This window comes from Harpia harpyja, chromosome 11 (genome assembly GCF_026419915.1).
Source record: "Harpia harpyja isolate bHarHar1 chromosome 11, bHarHar1 primary haplotype, whole genome shotgun sequence".
NCBI classification, from domain to species: Eukaryota; Metazoa; Chordata; class Aves; order Accipitriformes; family Accipitridae; genus Harpia; species Harpia harpyja.
In genome coordinates, this window is record NC_068950.1 from 23,681,364 (window position 1) to 23,703,070 (window position 21,707).

Sequence of the window (21,707 nt, forward strand, 5' to 3'; positions counted from 1 at the left end):
AGAAAGCTTACTATATTAATAGTGACGATGAAGTTATCTATATACCATGTGATTTGACATGAATAATTACTATTAGCATAATGAAAACTACAATTAGGAATCATCACATAGTTATAGTATCTCACTCAATCTTTACTTCCATTCATTTCATTTATTTTTTTAGTTACACTTGAGAATGAACATTAGAAAAGACAAGCCAGAAAGAGAAGGAAATGAACCTAAGGTAAACAAGAGTGATTTATTTCAAGAATAGAAAACTGGTGATTGACGCAAAGGAGGATATATTGCTTTGCTTTATCTTGTTACAGAATATCAGTGCAGAGATTTCTGAAGAGGGAACAACCTACATTGTCATAGACTTCTGCTTAAACCATGGAAACGTCTTTGGTTTATGGCTTGCAATTGCAAATAAATTAGAATCATTAAGGCTCACATTTTGAAAAGGAAGCAAGAAATGCTTAAATGATGTCTTCTTGCAAATACTCTGAACAAAAACCAAACAAACAGGAATGAGCAGAGAATATATAGAAAAGTAAAAGGAATGGATTTTGCACTCAGTAGCTTAAAAGAATGTTCATAAGGTCTTTTTATAGAACAAAACGGTGGTGACATAGTTGCAAATGAAGAAAACCATTTAAATGCTGTGGCTTGCAGCAAAATGAGTAAAGAAATGGAATCCCTTCAAAAGCCTGTTTTCTAAAAGAAAACAGAAACTCTGTCCTCCTGCCCACTTGAAAGAGAAATTCCAGCAGTTCTGCTGCTCAGTCAGTGTTCTTCTAATTAGATTTTGGCACAGTCTTTCACAGTCAGGACATGGAGTATATACCCAGTTACAGAGGATAGGATGACTAGCCCTTTTGAGTATGAAAGTTTTCAACAATGCCAGTATTTAGATGTTTTGATCAGAATCAAAATATAAGTTAACACCACTGCAAGATGGGCTGGTTATCTTAATTTTTCTTGCATCATACTCAGCCAGAAAACCACTATGTAACAACCCTCTAGCGACATCTTGTTTCTCTACTGAATAAAAACAATACTGTCACATCCACTTATTTCATTTTCACTAAAAATATGAAGAATATACTTATACTAAAAAATTCCACTTCTGTAAATGGACTGGAAAAATAACTTCTAAAATTAAACTTTCTATTTTAGAGGACAAAGTATTCCTGTTCCATGTATACTGTATACTTAAAGACAGACATGAAGTATGGATCAATAAAATACAGTAATTGTCCATCAAAAGTATGAAGATAAACCTAAAAGCTCTGCAGTGAATTATGGAAAGACCTATCTTTTGTTCTTGAATGTCACAGAGAAAAATAAGTACTTCAAAATAGTACAACAAATGGTTGAGGTTATGCAAGAGACAAAACCAAAATTGAATTGTCTAGTTTATACTACTAGGAGGAGATATGAAGATTCATTTAGCATCAGCCTAACACATATTAGCGGGTGGTGGATGAACAAAGATTAATATAGATAAAAAAAAAGAATGCTGGCTTCAAAACATGCCCACACTGATTTGTTATAAAGTACCACTGCAGTAACACTTCAAACAGTTCAAGTTCAAATGGATCATGGGAGGGATTAGTAAGAAAAAGCTTGTCTTTGAGCCTGTAGGTTTCTTAAGAGTTGTTAAAAAAAAAACCAAACCCCAAACCAAAGAAACAACACCAAACCTTGTCAGCTAAAGCAATCTGTTTATCATCAAGGAACCACTTACCACTTCTCTACTGAGGTGTACTAGGATAGAGATGAGGGGCATAAGCCATGGATCAGCACCTTTTTTGTTAGTAAAACAATAAAAAGATAGCTTATGTACTCAAAGCTTACAACCAGGAGGGAAGAAAGAGCCGAGTTTACACTAAATTCAGTTGATACTGAAATGCCTTACATTCCCAAAACCTAAACAATTAATATAAAGTCCCACTCAACTAACCTTCTAGTCCTGAATATATCCAACCTACTGATAAGACTATAAACAATACTTCCAATTCCATGCATTTTCTCTTATTATCAGTAAAAGGCATTACATGTTGTAAAGAACATTTAGCACTCAATGCTACAAACCAGAGCTGACAGACCCTCTCAACTTTCCTGATGTCTGCTGGGCCACTTGTTATCAAAATGGTGTCAATGCCAGAGGAAAGCTGTGCTCTCTTGCTCTGTAACATTTGAAGATCTCTTTTTCCTAGTTGTTTTTTTTCCTCCAGCTTTAATCTGTGATGATAAAAATACGGCAGAGCTCTGCAGCATTAATTGCATTTCAGCGTGGCTTTTAAACCCTTCAGAGATGGGTATATTTTTTAGCTGTTGAGGTAGCAGCTACATTACCTGCTGAAAGGCACGGCCCTTTGGCAATTTGGAAATGTGGGGCAAGAGATACCCTAGTGGGAAAATCATGTCTGAGATAGAACCCTCAGATTCTTCAGAACCACATACTATGCCCTCTAAACAACACAAACTCCATTTTTTCTGTTGTCATAACAGAACTAATAATTTGAGGATTTTGAGTAAAATACTTCTAGTGTTGTAGTATCTGTCTAATGTTTAGCTGAAGCATACCTTCAGGGCAGTGAAAGCAACAACACAAGGGAGGGGAAAAGAACAAGCAGGAGACAGCTGTTCTGTACTGCCTAAATTCTCTGAGAAAAGTGGCCTCGAAGTTCTCTTTACATTCTGTGCTGAGTCGTCAAGATATTTCTTCCTTCCTCTCCCTCTAAATAAGAGGAATCTCAAACTATACTTCCTGGAGAGGACTGGATTTTTAGTTTAAAATTAAAGTGTCAGCAATATGTGGTAATTCTTGTAAAGGACAGTCTATACAGGCAGTTCCTTCCAGTGACTAAACCCTAGATCTTTATTCTTACTGGCATTATCAAAAAATACCAATCTACTATATATGCCATTCTCTTCTGAAGTACACTTATTAAATGACTACACTGTGAATTCTGCCATATTCCTGAGAAATTAATGTTTTGCTTAGAGGATAGCTTATGCACAGAACCTGCATGTTGAAGAGGCAATCAAATAACAAGGATAGTAGATCTTTTTTTTCCCCCCTCAAGTAGCAATCCTCTACTCTCATACATACAGTAAGAGCTGTTCAGTTTTCCTTTGCACTGTGTAAGCAGACAAGAGCATATGGCTCAGTCTCCAATATTCTGGTAAATGTTATTTCTCAGTTTGAAAATAATTCCCAAGGAAAAGCAAATAAGGTTCTGCTGAATGATTTAACTTTAACCGTTTGGCGTTTGGAGGTCTTTGTGTGAGATACTGTGAAAATTGGAGAGCGCTGTCTGGAATCATCCAATTAAAAATCTCTTTGATATGAAAGGATCCTCCACTATTATACAGTTAAAAGGAATGGAAATATAGTAGCTTTGCTTCTGTAGAATATATTGATGAGTTGCTTTCAAGACCACCAGGTTGACAATAAATACCTAATTAGATGGGTAGTCTGACTGTTTCATTTGTACTCACTTACAAACTCTGAGTGAAGACAATCAGTTTGGTTGTGGAATAAATTGTCTGAAATTTATTACTGAATTCAGAAACTGATATGAGAGGAACATCATGTTGAAAAAATGTGCTGCCCCTTAACTTTAATTTCTGTGTTACTCCACTAAGTATTGAAAGAGGTTGTGCAAGGATATATGATCAAAAGTCTAACAACAATAAACATATGTAAGAGGATAAGTAAGCAGTTTTAATACCAAACCTTAAGCAAACATTCAAATTTACTATAATATGAGGTGCAGTCAAGGGGGTTGTGAAACCGAAGAATAATGTAAGTAATTATGACACTTCTAGTAATTTACCATTCATGAAAAAGAGACCAGCTAAAAGAGGCTTTCCTAGGGAAAAATATTTTGCCAGATTTTCTTTACTACACAAGGTTCAAATTCATGTCTGTCCTACATAGGTTTGATTTGATTTGCACAAGGCATGATCAAAGTCCTTAAGGAATTAAAAAAGTATAATACTGAGTAAAGGTGTTATTAGGTTCATTTTTACATCTGACGTTACAATTACAACTATATCAATGCAAACGTTAGTTAAAAATTGGTCAGTGAAAGGCATCCTGCAGAAGACTATTTCTAGGATTGCAGGAGTTATGAAATCTCTCATCAATAGCTCCTGATACAGCATGCCAAACAGAGTATAAAAGCAATGATGTGCAAATGCACAGCTAATATAGCTAATATTCTTGCTGTAGAATAAGTGTTAAGCAAATGCAAACAGTTGAAGTAGTTCATGTTACTGCAAGACTGTAGTCTTGCTAATAATTCAATAGGCTGTTCTAATTGCTACAGCTCAGCATAGTGTTTCTCTCAGTTCAAGGTCCCTTTAGCCTCTAACCACCTAACCTGATACTTTTCCACTGAGCTACCGAGTAATGAAGGGCAGGAGAGAGGGCTGTTTTTTGTTGATGATGCTGATCTTTTAAAAAGTGAGGTTACTTAGACATGATGCTCCACTTCAACTTATTATGCACTGACAGATTGGAAACATCAGTCAAAATAATTTGAGCCTTTTTTGTAAATCAAAATCAGCTCTGATAGGAAGAGAAGTACCTCTGCTGAGATGAGCTGCTTGTGGACCATCTTATCTTAGGGCAACAAGTTTGAGCATTGTGTTATGAAACAGGACTCAGATACAAAATGATGACTAACATTCTCATCTGAAATGTGAATTTCCTTGGTTTGTTTTTTCCCCCGAGTTTAAATGAAAAAAATATGTACAGTAGTTTTCTCAGAATAAAAAGGTTTGAAACAGTTCAGTCAATGGGCTTTGCCATTTCAAAAATCAATAACAATCAGATGCAGAAGTTAAAAACTGCATCACTTTTAACAATCGACCTTCTCTCATCTTATCATGGCATAAAAGAAGGAACTTTTACCAAAGGTGTAATAGTGTGCTAGGTTGCTTTCGTTGGCTTTAAACAGCTGCACTAAAGGAGTACAGGAAGCATGGAAGAGTGTCAAGCATTAACCTTCCTATAGGCCTTCCTGTCTTAAAAAAAACCTTAAGAGACCAGACAATACGCACAATGCAGTGAGAGAAGATAAATCTTTCCAGAAGTAGCATTTTGAGTAAAATCCTTCTGTCAAGAAAATATATCCAGAATATGATATTGGAATATTTTTCCTTTCACGTGAGGTTAATAATAGTACTTGTAATTTCAGACTTTCACAAAATAATATGTAAAGAACATAAAAAATTAATTTTCCTATTAGTACCTGTTCTGACTAAAGTAGCCTCATACAAACAGGATGCATAATCAGAATTTCAAAATAGATAGAATGACAATACAGATTATGCAAGGAAAATCTTCTTAGGCATGGTTTGGACCAAATATTGAGCTTTGAATTCAACAAAGTGTAGCTTTGTCATTAATTTTGACAGATGTTTGACCACTACTGTAATAATATAAAATTTAGGGGGCGGGGGTAGAATTTAAAAATCTGTGGTTTAGAACTTTTACATAATGTGTATTATTTGTATAGTGTCTAAAAGAGTCCAGCTGTAGTAATTAGGCAGTGCTTCATTAAAAAATAAATAGTAGGGATTGTTATTCTTTAAAAATTGTATTAAGGAACAACACCATTGTAAGGAGTACAGCTGGATGTTCCTGGAAGCCTAGTAATGATGACCAGGCTTCCTTTGTCACCCCAACTTACATGAATCCATTAAGATGGGTTTTAATCACACAATGCTTGCATCACTGTAACTTATGTGAATATAGCGAAGCTATGCTACGCTTTGGATAATGTATTAGCTTAAAAATGAACAGAATATCTACACAAACACATACATAAAGATCCTACAAAGTTGCTATAAAATTGTAAAATATCCCCAAGAACAGCAATGAGTCATGCATCTCCAACTGGGGTATCATTCAGCAGACAAAAGTTGTCTCTGCTTGAGAATCGCAACCCTTGCCTGCATTAGAAATCATTCTCCTAAGATGCTGAAAACCAAGACAGGTTGTAGGACATATTGGATACATAGGTAAATGAGCTTGATTTTGTATTAAAAAAAAAAAAAAAAGAGAGAGAGAGATAATATACCTACAACTCCAGAAAAGCCTTAAAAGAACTAAAAAGTTGTCTGACAACAGTGTGCTTTCAGTAGTTCAGCAGGGCTGGTCTCCTTGGAGAGGAGAGAGGCCTGGTTATTAATCAAAGGCAAACAAAGCAGAAAACATTTAAGTAATGCTTTAGTGTACATTTTTTACAAGATTAATTTCAAATACAGTATATTATGTATCTGCAAAAACACCATTAGCCTGACTATTTTATACTAATAATAACTGCCATATTTTATCATGATTTTAGATAGGCATAAAAGAACAGCGAGGAACTCAAGGGAGAGAACAAAAAGATCAAAAATATAAAAAATTGCATCTTTCCATAAAGTATGTTTACCTAATACAGTGACTCTTGTTGCCCTGCTGGGTATTTAAACAATGGTGTTTGAAGAGCCAGTGTAAGCCATGAAACATAAGTCAGAAAACAATTATCTCTGACCCAGACATCTGCTTTCTTCTGAGGGGTTACACAGCAACTGAGAAATTCTACTGTCCTTTGGGTGAATCAATAACTAGAGATGTAACAGATTTAGAAAGATACACCAGAAAAATAGCATGCAATCTATTTCTTTTAATACAAGATACCTCTGCCTTTTTTCTACTACGTCCTTTTTAGATACACATGATGACATTCTTGCTTTGATATTTTTGCCACCCTTTATATAAAATCAGACAGATCAGTTAAATGATACCTTCTGAGAAAGAACCACCAAGAGAATAAAAGAAATTAAAAATCACCCTACTTAAATGTCTTTACTTCACTGGGAATTGTTTGTAGTGGAAAAGTAGTCTAAAAGGTCACTATACACAATCTTCAGTTCTTCTCTCTCAGCCCCAAATGGTCTTCCAGCCAAATGCTTTATATCTCCTAAAACATCTGCCTTTAGAAAACAAAACAATTTTAACTGAAAAAGGAAACAATGTTGAAAATAGTTGTTTAAAGAAAGTAAAAATACTTTAAAAATACAGTAAGGTAGTTTCCATGGTAATTTTGTTGGTGATGGCATTGAAATGACACCTGAGTGTATTGATTTTTATATTAAGTTGATCTCTTTTCTATGTTTACTTTCCATGAATATTCTTGCTCTTTTAATGAATATTCATGAAGTGCATGGAACTGCAGTTGTAATGAAGCCAGTAGGTATTTGCCATTTACATTTCGAAGGCAATATCAGTAAGAACTACAGATACATTCAGCCTAGCATTTTGTTTTTAACAATGGGAAGATGAGGAAGGTAGGTACCCTTAGGTAAGAGTATAACACAGGGATACACTGATGGTTGAATTCTTCTTGTACGACCTTTCTATATTTTGGTAGCCACTCAGCCTGTGGACAAGAACAGCAATCCAATAAATTTTAAATTAACAATAGAAATTATTTGCAAAAGTTTTTTAGAATTAGTTTACCTCAGGATTCCCCTTCTCCCCCCTAAGTGGTGGATAAATGCAGGGGAAAAGAAAGAGTTTATAATATTTTTGTGAGCATTCGTATTCTAAATCTGGTGCTAGCAGTTTTGCATCCCCACAGAGAAACATTCCATTTGAACTAACTAGACAATTAACCACAAGCAACTTCAACAAATTGCTCACAAGCAGGCAATGAGAGCTAGAGTAATATTTGCACACATTGCAAACTTTCAAATAGCTGAGACATCCCAATTTTCACAGATAAATGCTCTTAACTGGCTAGTAGATGACTTCTTGCACCATGGATAGCATTTTCATCTCTTAGGTTTCAGTGCTATGGTGATATATTAAGTATTCAGGAGAATACTTCAAATAACTGAAATTGCCTATGTATACTTTTTTATTATAATATATACTATTTTAATGTAAAATTAAGAGAGAAAGAGAGAAAAACCTAATACAAGCAAAGATTTTGTCTGGGTCTTATTTAATCTCATCTTGTGTAACTTTACCAAGTTCCTTCCTGCCCCCCCCCGCCCTTTTTTTTTTTTAAAACAATCTTCTTTAAGCTTGCTGTACTGTACATGCAGCAACAAAAATCATGGACATAAACAATATATGAATAAGAACTACCAGTATCTAAATATCAGTCAAGTATGTATTCCAGCCCTTTTCTAAACTGCTCATTTTGTTTTGTCGTAAACAAATTTAAAAGTTGATTTCTTTTCTTTTCAGGCCTGGACAGGCTTTGGCTATTTGATCAGCATAATTTAGGAGGGATTGAAAGAGACATCCAAATGAGGAATTCTGCAATGGCTGCTTGCCAAGAAATCAATCAAGTGATCTCTTTCAAAGTCTATCACTAACCTCGTTAAACTAGTGAGAAATGAAGCTGTGACTTTCTCAACCTCATTCCCTACAGGCTTCTGACACACTGAAGGGCTACTAGTGAGGAACACTAACTCTGCATCCCCCAGACATGCACTGACAGGTCACTGGCTAGGCTCAGAGATACTATGGATCTAATAAGGTCACAGAGATGAAAATGGCTATAGGGGTAATACCCCTTTAAAGACTTACATTATTTTCATGTAGTTTGCTATGTAAAAATCAAATTAACTTAAGAAAATGTCAGCTTCACCTTTCAGGCTCCCAGCCTTTATCTGGCTGCCAGTTACTACCACGATGATTCGTCCTAATGAGTAGTAAACAACTGTTAGTAGGTGCCCTGAATCAGCAAAGGAAGAGGCAGACTGGCAGAAGCCTTTGTTTAAAGCACAGGCACTCTAGAAGATAAGAAAGCCTAAAGGAAGTGATAAGAAAGAATGCTATGTATCTGGTGCATTATAATTGTGTTCTATTCACCTGGCTGCTGCAAGCAGGCATATATAGGGATTGCTGCTACTACCTCTCTCATATTCAGCGTACCATTGTCTGATCATGTCCTGTTCTTTCCCATGTGATCATATGGATATGACTTCTCCTTAAAATGTCACACATGGAGCCACACTTCCAAGAGGAATAATAGAATTTATTTTCTAATAAGAGCATTAAACTTACAAACTACAGAAGAAATTGTCAAACAATTGGTATATACCAACAAAATCTCAAAGACCTACTTTCCTGAACTGTATAGCACCAAATGCTTGCTATAATTATTGCAGCTCTCTGAATTAAAAGATTTTTCAATACAGATGTTATAAAATATTGGTCCACCCACCAACTCTTAATCTTCTGGAAAAGTTCCCTAACCTCCAGAGCCTTAGTAATTTTCCTTATAGATGAATTCATAATAAATTAAGAGCTAGTGATTTGATTAAAGACTGTCTAAGATGAAAAAGGTTCTTTTTTTTTTGTGATTATAATGTTCGTTCAATATGACATCCACTCACATGCTGAGGTCCAGCACAAGGCCTATGCTCTGTTTAAGACACACTTAATCCCACAGGGCTCTCCTTGCATAAATCAGCTTGTTCTCCACATCTTGCAGCACTAAATCATGAGTGAACAATGTTATCAAGAGTTAGAATTAGACATCAATTCATTTAATGGAAGCATCTAAACAGCAGTCAGAGAAATATTACTATATTGCTAACCTATGACATATTGTGAATCATATTGAAGATTCAAAGGTTTCAGGAATATACTCCCTGAGCCACAAATTCTTGACAGGCTTCCGAACATTTTGAATATAGATAGTCAAGATAATACGAATCTGCATACTTTTAACTGTGCTGTTATCCTGAGAAGAGTATGCTAATTTCAATATGTTTCAGAGAAGCTCTCTTTAAAAGTAGGAAAATAGTTTGATCTTTCAATAGGAGTACTTCCTACTTAGGAGATTTTTTTTTTTTTTTTAATTATACTAGAACATACAGGCATTCCTTTAGGATACATTTTTTTTAAAAATCACATCTTACTATAAATAAGAAACACTATATAAGAGATTAATTAATGTTAATCCCACACAATGAAATGACACAAGTTAAAGAAAAGTATAATGTGACAGATACATATTTTCCTGTTTAGTTGGTTTAACTAAACTTAACCTGGGCATTATATTCTGACCAGCCCAGTTGTGATACAATATTTCACAAGAGAAAGACGGGCATAAGTGGGTCCCAAAACTCTTTTCCATACTGATAGAAGAGAGAAGCTCTTAGAAGAAGGTGAGAATTTCATTTTCCCAGCACATGTACATCCAGGAAACCTTCACAAGAAATCTAAAATTTAAGGCTAAATCTTAAGCATTAAAAGTGTGTGTGGATGTGTGTATTAAATTATCTTTTTTATCAGTTATTCAATAATAATCAGCATACTTTGTTTTCTGGTTCAAACCCAGGCTGGTTCAAAATGAACAACTGTATTTGCCTTATTTTTAATTAGCTTAGTAGTAAGATTTTGAAAATCTCTCTTTCAAATAAAGATGCAATAACCCAGAAACAACGACACAAAAACGATCTATGCATAACTGCAGCTGCAGGCATTATTTGGATTCAGATATCTTTACCATAGTTGAGGTAGAGGGTCATAGGCTGTGTTTTACCTCTCAATGAAACTAAAACCAGAACTCTCTTTGATTTCACAGTATTATGAATAAAACTATAGTGAAAATTGCTGAACAATACTATCCTGAACAGCATGGATCCCAGTGTCCTTACTGGCATTGCTGTTGCTATAATTTTTTTTTAATTATTATTTTATTTGGAGTTGTCTTCAGAAATTCAGTCACAGGAAGCCATACAAGCGCCTAATATACTGTATGAGAAGAAAATACTTGAAAAAACTTAGGCAAGGCTTAAGAAAAGCATCTGCAGAAATATTTAGGTGAAAACTGGGACCTCAGCTCCCAAATTAACTTGAAATCTCTACTGAAGTTTCATTTAACACTGAAGGTACTTGTACTAGAAAGAAATATCAGTTTTTCACTATACTTGTCTCCAAAGATTTGAATACGTAAATGTAACTCAGTTTCAGTAGCATTGCTCAGCAGCTTTTCACATATATGCCTAGCTTGAATTAATTTTTGTAAGCTATTCCTAGTTTGAATTCATTTTCATAATGCTGTTCCAAGGGATATGAAAGATTATACATACTTAGAAGCATTTCTAAAATTGTTAATTTCCCAGGTTAGAAAGGGTTTTTTTCCCCTTTACTGAAAATTGGGTCTTTAATTTTTTGTTGTACCACTACTAGTTATGTACCACTATTTGGGGAACAATTTCAACAGCATGAGAGATTCCTCACTCTCTCCCTTGCTTCTTTCTCTCTATCCCATAATGAATGTTAGGGCATCCTCAAGAATCACATGCCAGGAAGATGAACACCTTTGGTCAAAACTGAAAAATGAACCTGGGCCTCTCATATCACAATTAATTACTATAGTATCATAGTGACCATTTCAAGAAAGGAAAGCCCTGCTTGGTTTCCTTGGGACAAAGTTCAGCTTATCTATCAATCCCAAGAGGTTAAAAATGAGATTTAACCCCTACCAACAAGGACTTGAACATTTAGAAAGTGACGTGCAAATGCACACTGAGGGGCTGCTCCCGGTGCAAGGGCACCATGAATTCCATCTAACGTTGATATATGGTCTTATTTTCTCTGGAAACCAGAATGCAGGTGTAACAGGAGAGGAGATGGATACCAGTGAACATGTGAGGATCTAGTGTTACAGACTGCATTAGCACCTGGGGTGCCATAAAGAGTTCAGAGCCTCAGAAGCCATGAAGCACTGTGAAGTTTCCCAGTATAAGCGGTGTGTCCCAACAGGTCTTGGATAGAAGTCTCCTACTGGCAACCTGGCACCCCACTTTAAGGCATTAGCTCACCTATGGTCTGTTCAAGGAGCTGATGTGCCTCACACTATACCTAAAAGTGAGGTGTTACAACACCCCACATTCCAGTGACTGTCTTTTTTAGGAATAAGTCTCAATAGAAACAAGAAAAGCTGAGAGAAACAGATGCAGGAACACACAAAAGTGGTGAGATAATACTAGAGAGCATGCTAAGCCGTGATCTCTCCTGCTGAACTGCTCCTGCTGTCAAGCTTTTGGTAAGCCCTAAAGCAGACGAAATCTGTAATACAGGGCAGACTTTCCACTGACAGTAGCTGGAAGTGCAGGCATAACCAGAAGGGAAGATACAGCCTTTGCTGAAAAAAAGTATGTAGTAATAATTAAAATAGTAGTACATAAAAGTAGTTAGTAAGTCACAGAAAAACTCAACTAAATATGTGACACATTTTCCAATGTAAAAGCCCTGTCCAATGTAAATATTACACTTCTCCTGTTGTACTTGTGTTTTTTCAAAAGAGTTAATTTGTCTTTGTCCTAAATGCTCACAGATACCAAGGATATTTCATAAGATTTCAGATTACTTCCTGTCCAACATAAGCTTTATTTCCCAAAATAAGCACAACTAGAGAGACAGGTGGTTTAGGAAACAAATCAGAGCCAGTGCAATTACAGCAAGACTTGACTTGCCTTCAGAATGTAGTCTGGCTATCTGCAAAACAGATTCTAATTTAAATCCTAGTGGGAAACTAAGAATTAGAAATGGTTATCCCTAACATGCTGTTCCTGTGCGTTACTTGATTTGGATTTGGACATGCAGCATTAGGATATAACTGGGTGAGAGAGTATAAATATATTAGCATCATGCCTACCTTTATTTTACTTTTGCACATTCTTGCACACCCTCAACTTTACTCATGTAAATACACTGAAATCAAAGGGACTATTACTGTGATTAGGGTTAAGCAGATGCTAACATGACTGACAAAATTGGACCCCTAAAAAACATATGGTTTCAAATCAAAAGGAGTAAACCCAGTCACCTCTGCTTTCTTTCTCCTCCCCTCATTTCTTTAAATTTTCTTTACTTTCACAATCTCCTTTTGTAACAGCACCCATGGCATATATGCTGCATGCCAAGGCGACAGCCTTGTATGTTATTTTCTTTTTGCAAACCTACTGATTAAAGGGCTGAACTTAGTACTATATGTAGGGAAACACAGCTGAACATGTTTAATTTCTGTAACTGTGAAAACAGCTGCTATGCATGGATAAGGTTGTGTATGTCTTAGAAGTTACATCTTCATTTAACAAAGAATATATAACCCTGTGCAAGACACTTATTCATCACCTTTATAAATGACTGCAAAAAGCAGTGAAGTATCTTGTGGCCCTTTCTGTGTCCTACACCTGTAACATGCTGAATCAGAAGTCTGTAGCTAGTACTACTACCAGCTTCAATGATCAAGCTAGGCAAGCAGCTCATGCTGAACATATCCTTTGCCCCATACAAGCCCCCAGTCCCACCAGCAGCCAGTGGCCCTTCATCATCAATACCAAGCATAGGCAAGCCATTTGAATATAAACTTTTCTTCAACTTGATGACCCTGCTACCTGAATCTTAACACCAACGCCAGCTCTAATCTCTTATCCTTAGTTTAGTGATATTTTCTCAGCCCAAACCTAAAAGGTTGTCAAGTGGGACATGCTAGCCTCAGGTCTTACATTAATGTAATAGCCCCTTTCTGAATTCACACCTTATTCTACCTGATTTGTATCTGCAGTCCAATGTTCCAATCTTAAATCTACTCCATACACTCTTTCTAGTAAAAAAAATTGGCCTTTACCACCACTTTTGAAACTGTACCTCACTCTCCGTTAGCCCAAATTTCTTCTTCCCTTTACTGTATTCTACCCAGCCGTTGAAGTCACAGACCTAAGTGCTGGCAGGTACCTGTCAGCGTCAGTCCTTAGCTTAGCCTGGCAGCACCTTTTGAATATATGGCTTACTCTGAATTATATCCATATCCCACGCACTGCCCTGCACTGCTTTATACCAGCACTTCCTTCCTTCACTTCATCTGTGAGCACCTTGCTTTGAATTAAAAGATGCATCTGAGTATTTTAATCTCTGCTGAGACAGCCTCAACCTTTCCCCTACAGTTACCACTTTTTGACCCTCCAACTAAAAGTAGCAGTGTAGCTCACCCAAGAAGCTTCAAAAATCATAAACTTATCCAAATTATTTTCTAACTTAAAAGTATTATGTTTTATTATGTGGGGTGGGGGAAATCAAACTCTCTTTTACTTTCATTTGAGAGACAAAATCATACAAAACACTGACATATTGCTCCGTCACTTCCAAACAAGAGCACCATTTCAACCTGCCCTGTTCTGCTGCTTTTCTTGAAATCAAATAAAATTATTTCAGTAAGAGAGGGAGTATATGCTGTCACAGTACATCTGAAAATAGTGTGTACATTGGCCAGCACCAAAGAGAGTTACAGCTGAAATGCAGTAGAGATGTTTTGCTGCAAAAACTCATTCAGAAGGCATTTGCCAAGGAACAAGTCGGAAAGCCTTTCCTTGACTTCCTGAAAGATACCTACAATTACAACAGCAGGCATATTGCTTCTGAAGTCTGCAGTCACAGGTTTTCCTGACTTTTAGAACTACCCAATAGCTAATCCCAGTTCTGAGTGCAAGTGCCTATGCTTGTTAATTGTAGTCAGCCCTGGAAATTCACAAGCTGAATGTTCTTCCTAGTAATTCTGCTTCCTCTCTTCCAGTGTCCTTAGGGTATAGATGTGTACATTGATATGTATTGTCATTAATTCCTCAGTTTGAGGGTGACCCCTCTGGCCCCAGACCATATTCTAATTCTCTGTGTATTTGAAGAAGAGGTACAGGCTGAGCCTCTAGTAACCAAAACATGATCAATAATTATGTGGTTTGATTACAGTTCAAGTCTAATATAACAAATATCCTAGATTTTGATTTACTTTATAGAATAGGCAAGAATCTTACAAATCTGCATGGCTACATGGACATTGGTGAAGTTTTGCTACTATGCCATCTTAGAACCTGCCACTTCGGATGGCTATGAAATGCATATATTATGATTTTTTAAAATGCTGAGTGTACATTGTCATGCAGAATATAATTTAATTGTTGTATCTGGTGTGAAGATATCTAGGTAGCTTCAGAGTAAACAAAGCATAATATGAAACCTGAATTAAAGTAAAACTCTCTCATGGAGTAATATATGTCTTTTCTTATTAACACAATGGCAAAAAAAAAAAGGATTTTGATGTGATGGCATTTTAAAAATCAGAAACACTGTCACTGCATTATAAATGATCCTATCTCTCTTTTTACTTTATATTCATGTAGTCTTAAGGATTTGTGATTTTTCATCTCCAGGCATCCTTAAGTATGCTTGAGAACTAGAATAAATGCAAACTTAGAAGCCTTCTTGAACCTTAAGACCAAGGTCACTAAGAATGCACTAGGAAATTCCATTAAATTCCTCATGCACATTCTCTATTGTCATTTCAGCACATTTATGATAAGAATGCGGAACTGCCTGCTTTCAACGACGCTTCTACTTGCTATCTACTGGCTTGCCTGTCTCTATTAATAGTACATCGGATTTCAGAGGATAATACAGTCTGAAATGAAACTATCTCACGATTAAAAAGATGATTCTCAGACTTTAATTTAAAATATGAAGTAGAACTATTTGTTTTTAGCTTAAAAATTATTAAAAGGATTTGATTTAATGTGCTAATTTAACACATTGCAGTGATTTTATAAGCTGTAAATTTTCTTTCCAGAACGCCTTGCTTCTGTTTCTTGAAGAAAACATTCCCTCTTTCATTTATCTGGATGTGAACACTATGTGAAGATAAATTACACACCACAAGTTTCCACATACCATGGCACCCCCCACGTTCTGATACAGCAAGCTTAGAACTAAATTAACAGAAAGAGCATAACGTTAATAAAAAAGGGCAGGAACTTGGTTTTATGGATTATGCAGAGCAGTTATAATGAACCAGAGGATCACAAGTATTTTGTCATGTATTTTGCATTCAACGACACAGCCAAACAACCATTTTCAAAAAAGGAAGTCTACTGTTCATTTCTGAGGGTAAATATTTTAAAGCACTTATCTGATTTAGGCTCACAAAACCCTAATGAAAATCAGTATGGTTTAACATGAGTTATTTAGTGCCTTGTTTTCAGAGGTAATTATGAATTAAGAGATACAGATAAGCATCCAGTGGGATCTTCTAAATACCTGACTGTCACTGTTTTCTACATGTAAATATTTTCTCTACATGTGGGGCAGAAAAGGAGGGAAAAAGAGCAGTAGGTCAGTTAGATCTCAAAAATGCACCCTATCTCAGCATAATTAAATTAGCTACAATAAAAGACTACAACTTGAAACACAGCAATATACGTGACATTAAAATACAAGAGTAAATCGATCCCCGCAATGAATTACACAACAATCCAGACACATGAAAAGGATCAGGATATGACACGATACTGATATCATATCATACACAATGTGGTCTAAGAAGCCAGCACAGGTATTAGTCCTTTGACCTTATTCCATAAGAAGCATTTTTTTCAGGGCAAACTAAATATAAATCTTGAAGCCACAGAAATATAAAAGCTCAAGGTTGTGCAAGTAACACTCAAACTATACACTCAAGAATCATAGTTTAAAATAACTTGATGAACCTGATTAGATTATGCTCCATCATGTGCATAAACCCAGAGGACCTAACACATATTTTTGAATTAAAAATGCTGTCTCTAACCATTTGATACCAATGTTTCCTAAGGCTTCTTGGCTGCCAACAATCGCATCCATCTGTTATGCTGGCAGCATGCTCAATCACAAGGTGCTTGGATCTTTTCATTTTAGGCATCATTGCCAGAGAAATGTAAAAACTTTGAACTGACAGTGTGAATGCCTTCAGAAAGTACCTGTTAAAAGCTATCTGGATGGGGCAATACAACATCGGGGAGAAAATAAAGAACAGAGGAAAGATTTTAATAACTCTAACAAAAGTCATACCTTTGCTTGAAGAAGTGAGCAAACATTGAAAAGCGTCATTACTAGTCAACAATAATGCTTAGCAATACTTCCCAAGGGAGACATATTGGAAATAACAGCACTACCTTATATTTCTTCCACATGGCTTAAAAACCATCTTCTGACTTCTCTCTCACATGTGTGCATATATATCTATATAACTGTACATACGTATAATATAAATACACATGTACCGAGTATATACATATGTATAGCATACATATATATTGTACACACACATATAATAACAACATGTGTATAAAATATATATACACACATAATTGTTACTGACAAGCCCTCTGTGGTCCACTACAACTACTGAGGAGCAAAACCTACTGCACTATAAAGTCTTTTCTTTTTTTTTTTTTTTTTTTTGAAGGGGCAGGGGGTATTTGCTCAATGCTTCTGCATAACAGAACACATTTTCCTGCACAGTTACAAGGCAAAAAGCCGCACAAAACAGTATGGCTCTTATTAAGAGCAAATCCATTAAGACAAGTTCTCTGTCTTCTAGAAAACTATTGCAGCTCCAACCTTGAGTCTTTCTTCCAGGAGAATTAGGAAAAGGTCTTCACCTGGGCAACAATTTTTCCAGCCTTCATTACCCACAGCTTGAAAATGCTTACCAGAAAATGGAAATGGGCCTTCCTCTTAAGGGGATTATCCTGTGTGGTATTTATAGCTTGCCCTAGATATCTCTTCTCATTTCTGCTCTTTATTGACAGAGCATCCTCATTTGTGCTTCAGATACATTAATTTGAGGCAATATGGGCCTAATTTTATGCATAGCAACGTAGACACAGGTAATGTTTTACTAAGGTGCCCAGGGATCTCACTGAAGACCTAAAATGAAGCCATGCAGGGAGAGTAGACTATTTTATCAGATCTGAATCCTGTGAAAACCAGGGAATCCTATAGCCAAACAAATAGTGTGTATTGGCATTAAACAGAAAACAAAATCATTCCAGTCAGTAAGGACATTTGTTCTGCTGTTTTGGGGTTTTTTTCCTTGTATTTTTCCTTTTCTCTGATGTGACAAACTTACTCCTTATAAATACTATAAGAAAATTAGTCTTAATCATTACTTCTCCTCAACCCATGTTTCAATAATATCTCTAGGGAGTTAACTAGCATATATTGGACTAGTCTGAAAGTGTTACATAGGCATATCACAATATTGGTTTATTTTTCTTGCTACCCACAAGTATATTATTTCAGAATTATTTAAGCAGGGAAATCTCACTGGGTTTTGTGTTATTTCTGTGCAAGTATCAAGAGATCCTTAAAATATTTTATCAGCTATAAAATTTGTTATCAGGCATGCCAAATAATTTTCAGATGAATGCATTTCCCTTTATTCCACTAAACAAACAGCCTAGTTACCTCCTGAATTTTAGCCTGCACAGAAATCTGATCCAGGGTGATTTTTCACTAGTCTATAGCAATATGTTTAACTGTATGGAATTGTCTAGGTGGAACAGCAGCCCCTCCAACATCACTTTTTTAATGAGCCTGCTTCAGCATCCTACAGACATGGTCTACAAAGGCATAGTTCTCAAGAGTGAGGAGGTACGGACAGAAAAGGACAGAGGTGTAATGTATCTCTGCAGAAGGGCACATCAGTAGGGAGCCCCTGGAAAGAAAGGAATACTGGTAGGACTAGGCTTGCAGGTGAGGTTGGAAGCAGTGGTAAGAAGGCAATGGCCAAGTGAATGACCACAGTACCCTCAACAAGAGACAATCCCCAGCTTTGGCAGGAAGCACCTGCCCAGCTCTCAGGGATTGCCATGTGAAGGAAACAATGGCGAAGGACTGAACGGCAGCTGGGCAGCTCCCTACTGCAGATCCCTGCCCTGTCTGACCAGAATCTGCTCACTACTGCTCCGTTCCCCTCACCCAGGCCTGCCCCCACTGCTTCTTCCTGGCAGTGCTCCCAGCAGATAATCCAAAGCAACAAACTCCTGCCTCAGGATACATACCCTACTACACTCAGGGCACGCTTCTAAATTTTAGAGCTGTCACTGTAAAGCATGTTAGCAGAAAAGTTACATTTATTCCTCCAAGAGTCAATGTACAGATGTAAAAGACAGATAAGTCACACTTTATCAGATTTCTTTAATGAACTGTCAGCCAGCCACGAGCAGATATAGACATAGCAAAATGTTCTGTTCAGTGTTTTGTGTTGTTAACTAAAAATAGAAAATTATTTTGCTAGCACTGATCCTGAAAATATTTTTCTATTCCTTACAAATGGCACAATATAGCAGAAGTCTGCCACCATTAAAAACAGTTATAAGTAAAAAAACTTTAAACACAAAATATGTGACAGAACAGTTTCTCCAGGTCTAATAGTTTTACAAGCTATATCAAAGCAGACTTGTACATGGAAGTGACCAGTATTTTTGCTATACTGTGCAGTCATAGAATCAAAGATAAAAAGCCTGGGAATACAACATTTACTCATATACAGTATGCATTAAACACGTGAGTTTACCCATACTTATTTATCACTTCCATAGTGATATAGTTTTAAGTTTTCCCTCCATCCATTCCCTAGGTTTTTTATTTCATTTACATATTTAAATTTCTGTGCAAAAGGAAGACATTATGGACCTCTTGCTCTATCCTATGAGACTGTTACTCCTCTCTGTAGATACATCTAACAGTCTTCCCTACTAGCTTTATTTAACCTGTTTTCAAGTTAAGGCATGTATGCTTCAGAGGTCTCTTACAATGATTCTAATAATCTTAGATTATACATTTGTCTATGATGTAATCTTCTTCTAGGTAATACCTTTCTTTACTATTTAACCTAAAAGGTTAAATCTGTGGGAAGATTTACAGAGTGTTAGTATCCAAATGTATTTTACTGGAATTCCAGATCTGTCCTAAAGTTCACTATTTGAGAAGTTTTACACCTGATAGGGGTGTACTTGATGTAACTCACAAGATGGCTAGCTAAAAAAAAAATCTGAGCCACAGTGATTCAGTCTTCCAGTAGTATTTTCAGTGCTCCTGAAGCCATGATAGCCACAAAAGAGCTTCTTTAAAAGTTTGTCAATTTTCCCTATCTATGTTAGTAGGACTAAAAAAAAAAAAAAAAAAAAGTTGCCTATTCCTACAATTCCTGCTTCTCTCTAAGCTTACTGAATGTACATTTCTTCAAATATACATCTCCATAAGCTAAACAGATTTACAGCACTATCTCTTTCAGCCACTAAGTTTTCCTTGTATTCCATAAAACCCGTTCCCTAAGACTATTTATTTTTGTTTGTTTTCCACTAAAATTTGCTTGCTTTCAAACAATTGTAGGATCACAGTTTTGGATAATAGAGAAGGCAGAAGTTTTCAAGATGCATTTGCTAGATATATTACCTTATGCCATAACACAGCGGAGAAATTGTAATACTTGCTGTCAGCTGAATGTCTTCCATGTCAGGTGAAAATTCCCCCTTTCCCTGAATACAGGCTGAATCATGCCCCTAAAAATCAGTTTCTTTTTTAGAGCTTCAGGTTATCTAATTGTGCTGAATGGATACAGGCACAAGGCTTCAGTAAAGCAGTCTGTGACAAGACAATTTTGCAAAACGTTCCTAAGTATTAGTTTCCTTTTTATTTCTTCCTCTGCACAGTCTGCCCGAAAAAGACTAAATTCATAGGAACAAAGCTCAATATTTTCACATTCACTTATAGATGCTTAGGTTTTGCCTTTCTAGAAAAGTCCTAGTGAATATGCATATCAGAAGAGCAAATGAGCAGTGTTTAGAACCCCTACACTCAGTTTAGGAAGCACCTTGCTTTACCAGCTGTCACTGAGATACTAAGCCCCGTGGGAAGAATTCTGTTCTGTCTGCAGCACTTCTCTCAGCTGTTTGGCCATGGGCTGCATCAAGGAGCATCCTCACTGCCAGCCACATTACAATCTCCAATGAGAACTGATCTAATTTCAGCAAGAATGGGCTTTATCTCTTTGCTGAATGTGACTGGAATAGATGAAGACAGTCAGGTCCCTACATAGTCAATGCCTGCAGTGCCACCCAATAGTATATAACTGCAAATACAGCAGCAGTGGAATATTCAGATACAAGCTTGTCAAGGAATAAGAGATTTCTTAGCAAGCAAAAGTGCTTCATGGTATCAGGTACAGATATTGTTTGATGATACAACTACAATATACAGTGTTAGATGTCACAAAGTGACAGTAAAATCTAAGAATGTTGATCAAACCAGAAAAAAAAAATGGTTTGCATTAGAATAGAATACTTCAGCTAAACTAGTGAAACAGTAATAAATATTTCATTTTAAATACTATTTTTGTAAGATTAATTCTTTGAGGTTTCATGCAATTACTGCAGCTTTATAATTTCCACTTATTTGAAGAGATGTGCCACAGAATCTTCACTTCGTATAAGAAGCTCAGTGTATGAAAGCCTCAGTTTACTCACCACAGAACAGTTCTTAATCTATAAGTCAGCCAGCTTGTTGACTGCTGTCTTTGTGAACTTCAAATTATATGGTTCTCTTCTTAGTCTGGAGGAAATAAAACAATTCACCTTTTGTAAATACATTAATGAATTTTGAACACAAAAATATGTATATAGTCTGCCATTACCTTAAGAAAGCATATAGTGCATAAAAATTAAATTCAGAGCATGACCCCACCACTTTGACTACTGAAGCAGTATTTTCCAGCAACAAGATTGTTTTACAAATATTGTACATTAGTGCCAGTGTGAAATGATGTCAGTGTATGGCTATACAGTAAGACCCTGTAATTCAGAAAACTTAACTATGT

At 36.2% G+C, this 21,707-nt stretch overlaps 1 long non-coding RNA gene across 1 annotated transcript in view; it reads right to left on the minus strand.

Annotated features, from left to right (window-relative positions):
• LOC128148454 (uncharacterized) overlaps positions 1 to 21,707 on the minus strand; it is a 174,028-nt gene that overhangs the window by 23,518 nt on the left and 128,803 nt on the right. Inside the window, exon 4 of the long non-coding RNA XR_008237287.1 lies at positions 21,358 to 21,442. This is a non-coding gene — a long non-coding RNA (uncharacterized LOC128148454). The remainder of the gene's footprint in view (positions 1 to 21,357; positions 21,443 to 21,707) is intronic.